We start from the raw sequence: 14,172 nt of genomic DNA, 5'->3' as shown, positions 1-14,172 counted from the left end.
AAAACTAAAAACGAAAGGAAAGACAACAGCGAACGAAATGTTTTCAGGCTAAACACCGTGACTGGAGTGTGTTTGAAGAGGAAGGAAAGTCTCGGTGTGAAAAGCTCGTTGAGACTTTCGGTAAATGCAATTTAGTTTTCAGAATCTGAGGGTATCTACGTCTACGTAAGTACACAAAACGCTCAGACTTGAGGAGGACGGAAGATATTGTTTTCCCTCCCGCACGTGTGAGGGAAAGCACACTTCTGCACACATTCGCATCAACGAGTGTCAAGTCGTAAAATTAAGCACAGAAATTACTGTTTCTGTTGGAAGTGGCTCCAGTTTGCCGCTACTGTTTACTCAAAATGCAGTAATTTTAATTCGCTCCGGGCGAAAAGTCTCACTATCTTTTTTCCTTAATTCTTAATAACATCTTATTTGTCAAGAACTATATTATATTTCCGATCTTCTAATAACGATACTGCAATTCTAAGTAATTGTGACAGTGATTATTCGCAGCCAATCTATCGCGCCGACGATGCGATAAATCGCGCGGATAAATCGCCGTGTTTATTGTCGAAGTAAAGCAACGGGAAGGGCGTTAATCGAGCGTGTCGAAACGTTCTAAAATTCATCGGTAGATTCCGCGGGTGGGGTGATAATCGCTTCTGCAGGCGCGATAGAAATCGTTCGGAGATAAGTGCCATTGTTAGGCACAAAACAGGAAACATTCCACGGGATTCTCCCCATCCGCCTCGTCTACCGCTTCTTCGGTGTTTCGGGGAGGGGCGAGTAACGCGTGCATTTTTGGGGATGAAACGATCCGTCCAATGAAAGAGAGGGTGTCCTCGCTTCCTCGAGGGCACTCGGAAACGCGGAGGGTAAATTCGGAGGCGTCCGCGCTCTCGGATGTTCAAAACGCACACACACGCGCACCTTCGCACGCGCCGCAGAATTACAGCTCGTAATCCTTTGCAACGCCTCGCGGAGTAATTACCGGATTCGCGTCGTCGCTTTAATCCTCTTAGCGCGCCGAAGGGCGCCCGCTACTCGTGGTTAAAAAAAAAAAGTTATACGCGCACGGTGGAAATAAGATTTTAATATTTTTTAAATTAAATATTATAATTATTTTTTACACCACAATTCTTGGCATTAATCACCAATATGATAAATGATAAAGAATTCACTCATGATGAACATCAATGCAATTTCAAGTCCACGTTTGCCGGAGCAATTTCGAGCGAACGAGCGGTGAACAAATACGAATGAGCAACTCGCCCCGATGTGCTCTCGAGGTTATTCGTCCTCACTGAAGCAAACTGTTCATTTGTGTTTGTTCACGCTCGTTTGCTCGATCCAGCCTTACGGGATAAGCCTGAGTAACGATCGCGAAGTCGTCGTTTAAACGACAACGATCGGCCATTTCGCTCGTCGCGACGAGCGCACAGCTGATCGAATCGCCGGAATCGCATTTCGAGAGGCGCATAATTGAGTTAAGCTCCCTGGCGAGAGTGAGTCGCGAAAACGACGTTTGCACACACGCGGCACACAGATTCGCGCGCGATTTTCCCATGGGTGTTGCGAATAAACCGGTAAGACGCGCAGCGGCAACCGAGGCCTGACTTTGCCGGAGTCCCTTCCCGCGAGATTGCTTTTCCTTCGTAAGTTCCTTCCATTATGGAATAGAGCGCGACGAGTGTGTGTTTTCGTACGTGTGTACAAGAACGTCGAGTCAATAGACGGTAATGTTCGTCTTAATTTTCCATTAAACAAAATGTTAAGTATACTAAACTAAAATATTTCCAATTGCACAAAAGGCGTACCTACACGTCAGATTACTTAAAATAGCATAACAATATTTTGACTGTAATGAGATTATGAAGTTAATTTTGGAAATAAATAATTTGCAATTTGATTGCAATTAATTAATTGATAAGTGTAATGAAAAATTATTTAGCAAGTAAAGTATGGCTATCAAGGGTGTGTGTGATGCGTATAATAATAAAATAAAATTTATGTTAATGACAAGCGAGTTCTATAATAAGATGTAAGTTATTATGTACTTAATGAGTATGATGCTCTTGTATCTACTTCTTTAAATTGGAGACATCAAATAAATTATTAAGTAACGTAAATCAATGCGCGGTCCGTGACATCTATCGAGCGAGTCTTCGCCCCGAACAACAGAAATGCTGCAACGATATGAGACAACCGCGCGTCCCGATCGGGTTACCCCGTTGCTGGACCAAAATTGGATTACTTTTCTCGTTAACTTTTCGCATCGGTGGAGGGCAAGTTGGATAGGAGTGACGGGGAACGGGGAACGCGCGGAGCCCGGAGGAGAGGGCGATAGAGAAAAGAATGACACGGGCAATCCCGCGGAAATGAATCGGGATTACTTTTACGACGTGTCTCAAAGTTCCCAATGAGCGTGGCAGCGAATAAGGGAGGTTTTTGTCAGGAACGCGCGGAAAGGAAGGGTTGAGTGTAAAATTAGCTTAGACTTTGCGGTATTGGCGAGCAGCTGTAAGAGCTGATAAAACCGATCGAGGGTAACGGTCGCCGAGTTCCGGCCAAATCGTCCGGATCGATAGGCAAGCAAAGCGGTTTATTCGCAGCGACACCGAATAGACGGGCGACATTCGGGAAGGAGCGATTTATGACGTTGGATCTTATATTTCGTCTTCTCTTCTCTATATCGCAGCTATTTCGCCGGTCAATAAAAAAAACTTGTCGAATAGTTCAGTGCTCCAACAAATAACACAAGACTTCCATACTTCTCGTCGCCCGCGAAAAACCAGACAAGTCGTATATGTCAGAAACAAGTTCGTTTTTTGTCTCCGTTGTACGGTTATTTTTACATTAAAAGTTCGCATCGAAGAGTTTCGCGGCATTTTTCGAGACGCACCTTTTTCCTCAGACGCAAATATCCGTCTCTATATCTCCAGGAATCTAATATCCTTAATATTCCGTTCGAGGAGCACGCGGCTTCCGCGAACAAAGCCGGGAAAGCTACGCGGGAGCCTCGCACGTCGCGGCTTTCACGAGCGATTAAGAGGCCTCGCAATATACAGGTGCGATAAATCTCTTGGCGCGTCGTCGCCGCCGCGCCGTCCGCGCACGGGTCGGGTATTAAAAGGGTTTAGAGGACTCAGGGAGGAGGGAGGGGGAGGTCGGCTCGGCTGCTAAAAGCTCGCGGGAAAGGTAAAAGCTTCGGCGGGGCGCGCGGTAAAAGCTCAAGGCGTAACAGGACTCTGCACGTCGCTCGCGCTGTTCGTTCGTTAGTGGCGTCGCGACGCCGCCGAGACGCCGGGGGTTTCCGTCGCGTCGCGTTTCCGGAATGAGTGGCTGCGACGAACGAACGAACGAACTGCGCGGTCAGAAATTAGCGACTGCGTTTCTCGACCGTGCTTACGTATTTCTAAATGTTATTTTGTTTTTATCGCTTTATCAATCTGCGAATAACTTGTCCAACTTAATATAATCAATAGATATGATTATGAATACAAAGAATATGAATTAATAAGAAAGAGAGAGAATAACGTATGATTTATTCATCCGTTGATTTTTATTTAGCCATTTTATTAGTCGCGTCTAGAATTCAAGAATTATTAATGCTTTGCTAATTGAAAACTGAAAACTATAAATATGCAATAAGCAGCTTCTAAATAAAAAGTGAAGTAATACTGCCACGATATAATTATAGATATATAAAAGTTTAATAAGAAGAGAACTTTTAAAAGTTTAATGAGAGAACTTTAGCTTAGTCCTGCGCCAACAGACTCGGTGTATCGAAATATACATTTTAATACGAAATTAGACAGCTGCGCGTAATTTGGTCGGCATGCTTGATCTATTGGCCTCTTTATCCTCAGCGAACGGGGAGGGTCGCTAAACTTAGGTCAGTTCCAGGATCGATTCGTCCCGAGAACGTGTGCGACGTTGCACACGTGCCGATGCACCACCGCCGACGCGTTCCACCGGACAGGCTTAACGGCCGATTAACCCCGGGTTAATTCGAGCGAGGCGACACGGCCGTTTTCTCGCTCTCCCGCTTTATTTATTTACTTTTTTTTTTCAATTTTTTTGTACACGAAAGGTCAGCCTTTGCACGTTCGTCTTCGCTACCGTCACGTCACCGTTATCGATTGGCGTTTGCAATTTACGCGATCGTGTGTTTGGTAAAAAGAGGGAAGGACATCATGCGGTGGAGGGTCAAGGGGGTCAATACACACCCCGATTGGCGAAAAGTTTCGTACGGTAGAGCGGACACGTTTAGAGAGCACGTTAAGTAAAATCAAACGAGAAATCCCGCTTTAATAAGTAAATAATGACCGACGATGGTCGTATATTTTAAGTAAAGTACAATATAAAAAAATATTAACATTTTCGGTCGTTAGGCGAGATCTTCTAATAATTTTTGTGAATTTTATACATTTCGTATGATGCTTTTAGCATCAGTAATATTAATTATTAATACTTATTTATTATTAATTTTATTATTAATGATTACTTAATATTAAATTGATCATCAATTTAATAATATAATATTGGATTTGCAGCTTTGGTAAAGAACTAAGTTTCAAGATCAAATAGTAATCCGCGCGTGGTTAAAAAAAAATATATAAAATTCACAAAAAAATTATTATTAGCAATGAGATCTTGCCTGACGATCAGAAATATCGAGAAGTCTCGCGTTCACGAAGGAAAACCTAAATCGAAGCTTCAATTACGGCGTTACTGGCGTATTACAAATAAAAGATATAGGTGTGAGAGCGATAAAATTGAAAGTAGAGTTGAATAATGAGCGCGCACAGAGAGATATCTGTCTGTCGTTCTTACGAGCTCGAAAAGCCGGCAGTAGCCAGCAATCGCGGCGATCGCGTATAAGTACTATCGACGATTTATAACTTATACTGCGCACATATATCCGCAGGTTTCATGTATGTACAATTGGCTGCGCACGCGATCAAATCCAATCCGCCCCGCATTTTCCTGTCTCCTCTCCGGAAAATTGGCGCATCCGCCGCGTGTCATCGCTGACGTTCTCCCGCCCGAAGGGTTGGCTCTTAAACATGTCGCTTTTCCAACCCTTTCCAACTTTACGAGACATCTTTTTTCGCTCCGCCCGTCAACGGGAAGCCACGTCTTTTTACGCGTCTCTCAACCGCGGGATATGAAAGACATTTGTACGTTTAAAGCCCGCATTTGTAGCTCGAAAGGTTTTATCACGCCCGTAAATCTCTTTATTCGGATGTTTAATTAATATTCGACAAACGCTCGACGCGTCATTGATTTAAGGCTCTTCATTAAAAGCTATTGTCGTATATTGTGAAATTTCAACAATAATAATTCGCACCTCTCATCGTATTTTCGACGTGCGTTGGCCCTCTAATTTTTAATAGGAGATACTTTTAACGCTTTTAATAATTTTTAATTGCGCTTTTACAGCACTTGCAGAATAAATTATCGTCAACGCAAATTCTGCGGGATCAATCCGCGTGTACACGTATATTTGAACAATTACACTCGTCCCGTTTGAAGAGCGCGTCGATGGTCGGCGGGACAAATCAAACGTTTTCGTTTAAATATCTCATTCGAGTTTTTATGCCGAAAAGCCGATTGCACTCGTAAATGTCTGCAAAGACCTGTTCATACCGCTGTTATTTTCAATATCGATTGCCATCCCGTTTAAAATACTTCTTTAAATAAAAAGTCGAATTATTTATTGCAATAAATAAAATAAAAACAAGTAAAATGAAGCCGAAAGGAAATCATCAAAACTGAATTAAATAAGGTTCTAAAAATGTGACGATTTAATTAAAAAAGTCGATAGAATCGAAGAATCCTTAAAGTGATTAAGCCTTCTCACACAATAATCAATTTAAATAATATACTATCTCATAGGAAATATATGAAACTCCTTCCGCTCTAATTTCGCGGTAATTTTCGCACGAATGAAATTAACAGGTCGCTTACATAAAAAGGCGCATTCGCGGATCAACGGCAGAGCAGTAACGATAGATGTATTTGCTCTACAATTGGTCGAGAGAGTACGGTGCTAACTCAAGGTAACTCCGCTAATGGAATCGGAATATTGACGTGCCAATAAATATTTATAGGCGAGAGGAAGAGAAAGAGAGAGAGAGAGAGATAGCGGTCGCGTGTTTGCCCGACGATAATTGTCAATATCGAGGTATCGGGACTTGCGAGCTTTCCCCGCGCGCGGCGCATGCAAAACGCCACGCCGGGAAATGGAGAAATTTCCATTGTAAGTGGATTCCCTCTCCCCCGCCCCAAATGGCGTCCGCGAAATCCGATCCTGCGATCCAATGTATCTCGCGTATCGTCGTGCGTATCACTCACGATCATCCGACATTGCTGTAAAAGCGAGACAGAATATACCGCGAGTAATACATCCGAAAAACATCATAAAATAATCCACCGACTTTGCGCGAGAAGCGAAAAATATCAAGTCCGATTTCGCGCGAATAAATTTTTCATGTCACCCACTATTCACTTTAATATGTAATAGACTTGTCGCGACTTGACCTGTTATCGTTTTCCGCGCTGTTAAAAAAAAAATAATCGCATACGTGAACCTAAACTTCTCATATTTATAAAATCCGTCTGCGACCCACTTCAAGCCGATTAAATTTTACAGCTGTTTATGCAATATTTAAACGTTCACGTCTCCCGAAAGTGGAGCATGTGCGTCGCAGTTTCGCGAGAGGAACGTTTGTTTATACTTTTATAGCAAAAGAATCTCGCACGCCGCGAAGGAAGAATCACGTGCGAGAGACTTCGGGGGCTTTTAACGTCACAATATCAATAATAACCGTAGTTACAGATTTAGCGGCGATGGCGTCATCCATCCTCGGTATATCCGTGGACGAGAAGAGGGAGGGGGAAAAAATGCGAACGCTAAGTGCATCGATAAGGGTGACTAATTGCGAGTAAATTCCGCGGTGCGTAGCTAAATCATGCCGGCCGCACGCGCGGGGCGCACGCACGGGAGTCCCGAGGCGTGTTTAATGTCCCCACGATGCATTGCGCGTTCCCTTTAATAAAAAACAATGCCCGCGCGCGCGGCCGGATCACGCGAATGCAAATTAATTGCGCGCCGGCCGAAACAATATACAGCGGTATCCTGAGATTAATTTCGCGACGTCACGGCGGATGTGTGGAAGCTCGGGGATTAATGCTAAAGTACCCCCCTCACACAAAAAACGCATACACACACACACACACACACACACACACACACACACACACACACGTACGTGGACGCGATACGTATTTCGTGAAGCTAAAAAATGCGGCGATAAGGATGACGAATCGGGAGGAAGCGGCGTGTCGTGAATTTACACGACGTTCCCTGCACGCCTAACGATATCGTGAGTCTCATTTACGGACCGGGTGTATTAATTCAATTAACCGCAAGAGCGGCGAATAAAAATATTCGAGTAGCAGTAAGCTTTTTCTTTGAAATATATATCAAAATGATAAAATTTTATATTTATGTGTAGAGTTTCGTTAAGAAATTATTATTATTAATAATGAAAATGTACCATTAAGCTTAAAGTGTGAATCGCGAGTATTTCTCCGATTTAAATTATTTCTCTCCTGTATGTAACCTATAATTTGAGCTTAATTAAGAAAATTAATGAATTAATAAATGGAAAAAGTGTATTATTACTTGAAGTATCATGAATATTCCTCTCACATTAATTGCGCTCCGGGGGCCAACACATGCAGTCATATGTACATTTATAATCCCCTCGCAATGTTTAAAACAGCTAACAGGATTAACCGTCGTGGAGTTTTTTTCGCATCCTATCCGCGACAATTGCATTTTAAAGTTAAATTATGGTCGTCGGTATGGTACACGCGATATTTCCGGAAACGCTAAATACAAGCACAGCTGCATTTAATTTTATTTTATATATTAAAGCCTTTTTTCGAATTTTTCTTTCAAATTCTGTATCTCGACAGCTAATCTCAATTAAGATTCTAAGGCAAAATTCTCCTGGAGTTAATGAAGGAATAAGATCTCGTTATTTCTCGCCATCTTTTAAGCCTGTTTCGTCGAGACTCTTAAAGCTTCTTATAATTCTGAGACCATTGACGTCTCGACATTTTTGTCGAGTAGAAGTTCACTTGAGATCGCACAAAGAGAGCTCGCGGATGAAAAGATACCCCGTGTACGGCCGTCGTCGCGGAATACAAATGGCAACAGCATCGAGTGAGCACCGTCGCGAGCATTCACCGTGGAGAACGAGCGGCGAAGCTCCCCCGGAGTTTACAACCCCTAAATGTTTGCGGATCCCCAAAGAAGACGGAGAAGAGAATGGGGACACGCCGAAAACGACGAGATTGGCGGCGACGGGCTGTTTCGCGCGGCGAAGTAAAGCGTCTTGGCTGAAATTGAAAATAGGGCGGAAATTAATGGAGAAGACTCTCGGTCTCGCAAACGCCAAATATTTGCGTGGCAAAGCGACACGACAGGAATTTCCACGCAGTCCACCGGGATTCGCATCCGAGATCTTCCTCTTCTCTCCGCCCTTTCGTCTTCGATTTCGAGAGAGAGAGAGAGAGAGAGAGAGAGAGAGAGAGAGAGAGAGAGAGAGAGAGAGAGAGAGAGGGGGGGGGGGTAAGGGATGGCGGGCCTTTAAATCACTTCCTTCGGGAAAACTGGAATTTCCGACAGGAAAAAAAAGCCAGGGATACGATCGAGACATGGTGGCAGTCATGGATGCCAAGCGGCTGCGTTCGAGCTCTTTGCTCGTTTTTCTTCGGGACTCGTCTGGATGTTCATCTCCCAATGAAGACAAGAAAGATATTGCAGTTGTAGTTACAGTAATAAATAAGTGTAATTTAAAAAAAATCGAGGAAAAAAGCAGATTTTAACGAGAAAGTTGTATTTATATGTTGCTTTGCTAAATTAAAAAGAAATTTTGTTCTTACGCAGAACACTAAGCAATCCATTCTTTTCTTTCTTACTGCTTGCTTGCCATTGGCATGCAGTACGCTAATTTAAGGGAGGATTATACGTAATGTTAATATTGTATCGTGTATTATTTCTCGCGAGATTGATCGCTGGCGACAAATGCGGATCGTTTGGCGGGCTCGCCGACTAAACGGAACAATGTATCCCCGGGGAATCCTTTCGCGCTTGCCATTACGAGGGCACGAAGGGCTATAACTGCGCTCGGAGGGGCGTATGCCTCTGAGCATTCGCCATGATGTCATCCCGCAGCGAAATGGCCGTTAAATATTTACTGGCAGCCATCAAAAATCCACCCTCGTGATAACGTGGTCCTTCCTTAGCCGCTCTCCGCGAAAAAAAAAAAAGAGGAAAAAGCTCCTTCTTGCGACGCGCCTTAAATGTGCGACCGACAAATCAGCCAAATTCGCATAATTACTCGCAAAACAATCAGCCGACGCGTTTCGCGATTCGTAAATGGAAGTGTGACCGACAAACTCAACAACTAACGATCGACCGCGACACATTGTGAGGGCACGTGGGTAAACGTGGGGTCCGCTCATCCCGGACATGTTCGATTCTGTGTATTCGACCCCTCGGCACGCGCGCCTTCAATAGCGACGTGTGTACACGTGGCAGCGCGAAAGAAAGGCGCGTCTGTGAAGTTTCACGTGGCACCCCACGGCCGCTGAAAATCGAAACTCGTTTGCGCTCGATAATCGAAGGCGGGCCTGCGGGCCGGTCGGCGAGGCACCGCGTGCGAACGGAACGACGTCGTGGGCGCGCACGTTACACGCACGCACGTATGAGCGCACACACGTATAGACGCGCGTAGACACAAACGCGCCGGAACCCTTCAGGATCGATGCCATCAACGGGATGGTTCATGCGTGAGGGTCACTTCGATTGCGAGGTCGACGGGAAAATGTTTCCGAGTCGGCTCCACGTTGCCGTTCCGTGTGGCATATTTTCGAATAGAATTTCAACGAAATTCCGCACAATTGGGGACAGTACGTCGACAAGAATGCGATAAGTAGCCGGAAGAGTGACTCGATAATTGTTCTATCGTAAGATCGACCGACAATGTCACGAGTTTGGCTGGTAACATTTATAAAATGTCGAAACAAATTTAATAAAAGCAACGAAAAATGTACTATTTATACTTATTTTTAAATATACATCCTTTTCTTTCTAAGTATATCTTACGGTGTCACGAAGTTTGGCTTGTTTCGTTTATGGAACGTCGAAAGATATGATATTGCATAACCAAAAGATGTACAGTTCAATTATTAAATATATTAAATATATATCTTTTTCCTTCCAAGTCTATTTTACTTCATATACTATTTATCTATCATTCCTATCTATATTTATAGTATAGTACGCCAGACACTTCTTATCGCATCAATTAATGTAAAGCGATCTCTTTTGCAGAGCAGCTCAATAATCCCGTCTTAAGGGTTTCGCTCTTACTGCATTCGTAAGCGCAATTGCACGCGAATTGAAATATTTAAACCGTTCGGATAGCCATCGATCCATATCCGACCGGCGACTACCGGGTGCGCCGATACAAACCGACGTAAGTCCGCGTGACTACGGATATAGCGCCGACGAGCGATAAAAGTTGCATATTCCACTTTGGAGATCGCGACGGGGATCGATTCACGTTCCACATTAACTATCAGTTCAGTATCCGCTGACAATTCAATTCAATATCCGTTATCCAGCGGAGAAGCAATGACTAAACAAGCAGGTAATAAATTTACCACAACTAATTAACAATAAATGTAAATTTTCCTACAATTCAATTTTAATGGAAGACTCGAGTGTTAGTCTTTTTATTTCAATACTTATTGTTAGAGATCATCGGTGGCTAAAGCTCAAAGCCGATTGTGAACGCACACGCAAATGTCCACTTAAAAGTTTTATCGAGTATCAATCTTGCGAGCTATAGAAGTTATAGACGGATCTAACAAATTATTAAAGTTCGAGGAAAATTACTCAAAATAGAACTGAGAGAGTTCTAATTAAAAGTTAACATTCACGAATGTAGTTTCTCTCGAGTATCTCGCATTATCTTTGAAAATAAAAGTTGTATAAAAAATATGTTAATAAATTAAAATTTAGTAAAATTAATTAATTTCGAAGTATATCCGCGCAATTGAAGTATTTCTTAGTGGAACGAGGGTAACGATGATCATGAAAATCCATGCATCTTCGCAGGGATGCTCCCTCAGCCTCCACATTCCTGGTGCAACGCTCTCCAACCGGTGCAAGTTCCGAAACTGCGAAAGTCCGGTGAAATCGGATCGCGTACGTAGATACGCACCTGCGACAACGCGACGAGCGAAACTTTCCTGTGCGCCCTGTCGCGGCGTGCGCAGGATTTAGGGTGTTTTAGGGCGAAGCTTAGAGGACGGGGAAAGCGGGGAGGGAGGCAGCAGGGCGGTTTCGGATACAGAGAGAGAGAGAGAGAGAGAGAGTGTGTGGTGTGTGTGTGAGAGAGAGAAAGAGAGACAGAACGCGGGGTGAGAAGACACAGGGTTGCTAGGAGACACCCTCTTCCACGTGTTATATTGCATTACCCTATGCGACTTGTAGGGGGACACGTCGAATTGGTTGCACGAGAGGATCGTCGCCGGTTTCCGCCGTTGTCGTCTAGACGGAGGAAAATGACGCGGCGGTCAGGACGCGGCGTGTATACACGAGGACGAAGCCGAGCTTCCTGACCTTATCCACCTGGAAGGCAAGCAGCGCGCATCCAAGCTGGGCGTGCGTCGCCCCGATGTCCACCGTTCTCAGACATCGTTAATCTTCGCTGCCGGAAGACACTCGCGCGACCTTTCCGAGACCTCGTGACAGTAGGGGGAAGGATCTTAAAGGATCATCGTTCCGTCTAGAGGGTGTCTCAAAAGTCCAATGGCAGGAGATGGTTGCTCAATATCAACTTCTTCAGACATAATAGAAAAAGACGATTTTTCTTCAGCAAGAATGTCCACTCCTCAAATTTTCTCTCTATCTGATTAAAACTTGGTTACAATTTCGTTGCAGTAATATTCATTTGAAATTAAATTCAAGAGTATGATTTATTTTCAATTGTTAGTTACTCCTAAAGAACTGCGTAAACATTTATATGGGGGACATTTTTACTGAAGAAAAGTCGGACTAAATCGGCCGAAGAATCCATAGCGATAAGATATCAGCTCGACTGTCCCGAAGATCTCATCCGGACAATCTTTTCTATTTTCTTAGGTCTACCGGAGGACTGTTGAACCTTAGGATATTTATAGGACATCGCAACGGCGCACGATCTGATATCCTTTTAAATTCCGTTTACACGTGTCTCGAACGCTTATTCAAGCCGGTTGAATGATCCTTCAGGCGAGGATTGCCGACGAGGACGAGACAGCGAAACGGTAAAGAGCGCTCGTTCTAACAGGTGGCCCATAAAATAACCAAACCGTCGAATAAGTTTCGCGTGAGTCGACTCATTCGCGGCACCAAGGAGGAAATGTTTGAAGGGCGCTAATTATAAACGGTCGAGTTTTATTTTTCCTATTAGGAAGCTCGCTCTCTCTCAGGATGCTGTCTTTCGTTGAACACTCTACAACTTTTCTAGCATTCGAAGCTTATCACTTTCCGAATTAAGCTTATAATAATTGTGTAAAAAAATGAAGACTTTTTACGAAGCACAGATCGTGCAAGATTACTGTCATTTAAGGAAATCAATATCAGCAATTAATCAAACTCGATATTCGGTACACTGTCTGAATATTTTAAGGGCTTCGTCTTTTGTCTACTTGTTAGGCATAACTGAAGCGAGTATTCGTACGAGGAACTCGTAAATCTATCGAAGACAGTTAAAAAAGAAAAATGCGTAGCTCGCATTCATTCGTATTCGTCGCGCGTGAATCTACTAAAAACTGCCCACCTAGACTTCGTGTTCGAGATTCAAATCGGTTTGGTTGAAGCCGCGAGTACTGAGAACATTATAATTTAGTTAGATGCACGATCATATGTACGTTTTTAGGCGTACACGTTGTATTCCTTGACATTAGGAAGTCTGAATTCATCATAAGCTCGTGCTCGAGTAAGTATAAGACTAGGTCTACTAAATATAAGACAAGTTTTATCTCGTCCAAAGATGATAATCTGTTCCCAAGTATTTCAACTTTTCTCAAGAATGGTCAGTCAGTTTTAAATAAGAAAAGCAATCTTGAATTTAAATCGTACCAAATGCCACATACAGGTTTTTAGGTCTTACGCAAGCGCGGAGGTTTATTGATAATTCGACAACTAGCTTCTGTAAAAATATTTGTCTCTATTGAGGCAACGCTTTCCTAAAAAAAAAAGGATGATTCTCGTAGAGATAACTATTCTAAAAAACTCGTGATAATTTAAAGCATTTCTGGAATGAAATAAATTCGAAGGGGTTTATTTTAAGCGTGTGCAACGAAAATTCGATCGTAACTCCGAATTTGTGGTAATAAGACGAGAGTTGATAGAGAGAGAATTTTAGACACGGGGTAAAGGCATCTGTGATAAAGAACGGGGATCCGCAATTCCGCGTAATGATTTATGTGAGTTGAAGTTCACCCCTATCTTTCGTCGGCAGATATGACGGCAATTGATACCGAGTGAAAAATTCCAACCCCATTCTCGCCGCCATCCTATCGGGAATCCCACTTTACCGCCCTTAATTCCCTCACGACCGAACCTTGTATCTCCTCACCTGCCGCGTCGCATACGAATGCGCTCCGCCGACGGGCTCCTTCGGAGACCGACGACCGCTTGGGGTGAAGAAGGGTGAAGAAGGGGAGCGGAAATAAAGAGGGAAAGCGAGTCGGATTACGCCCCATCGACGGGCGCACGTAAGTTCGTGGTTACCTCGAAATGGCGTGCGGCAGCAGGGAAAAATGTTTTCAGACAAAGCCCATGGAATATCTTTTCGAGTGTTTCCGACTGTGCCGAATCTTTCATGCGGCATCTGCTTTATTCCGTAACACGTAGCAACCTTCTCCAAACTGTCGCAAATAAATCTGAAAGAATTTTAGGAGACTTTACAAGGCTCCGTAGTAGAAACACAAGAAACACACGTACGACGTGAAGAATAAATATTTCGCTGGATATTTCGTAAGAAATAAAATAAATTAAAATATAGTACAATATATATTATGTATAAAAACGTTGAGTAAAAAAGTGTG

Source organism: Temnothorax nylanderi, unplaced genomic scaffold (genome assembly GCF_030848795.1).
Source record: "Temnothorax nylanderi isolate EJ_2023f unplaced genomic scaffold, tnyl_v1.0 TNYL_tig0087_pilon, whole genome shotgun sequence".
NCBI lineage: Eukaryota > Metazoa > Arthropoda > Insecta > Hymenoptera > Formicidae > Temnothorax > Temnothorax nylanderi.
Note: the sequence above shows the minus strand (reverse complement) of the source record.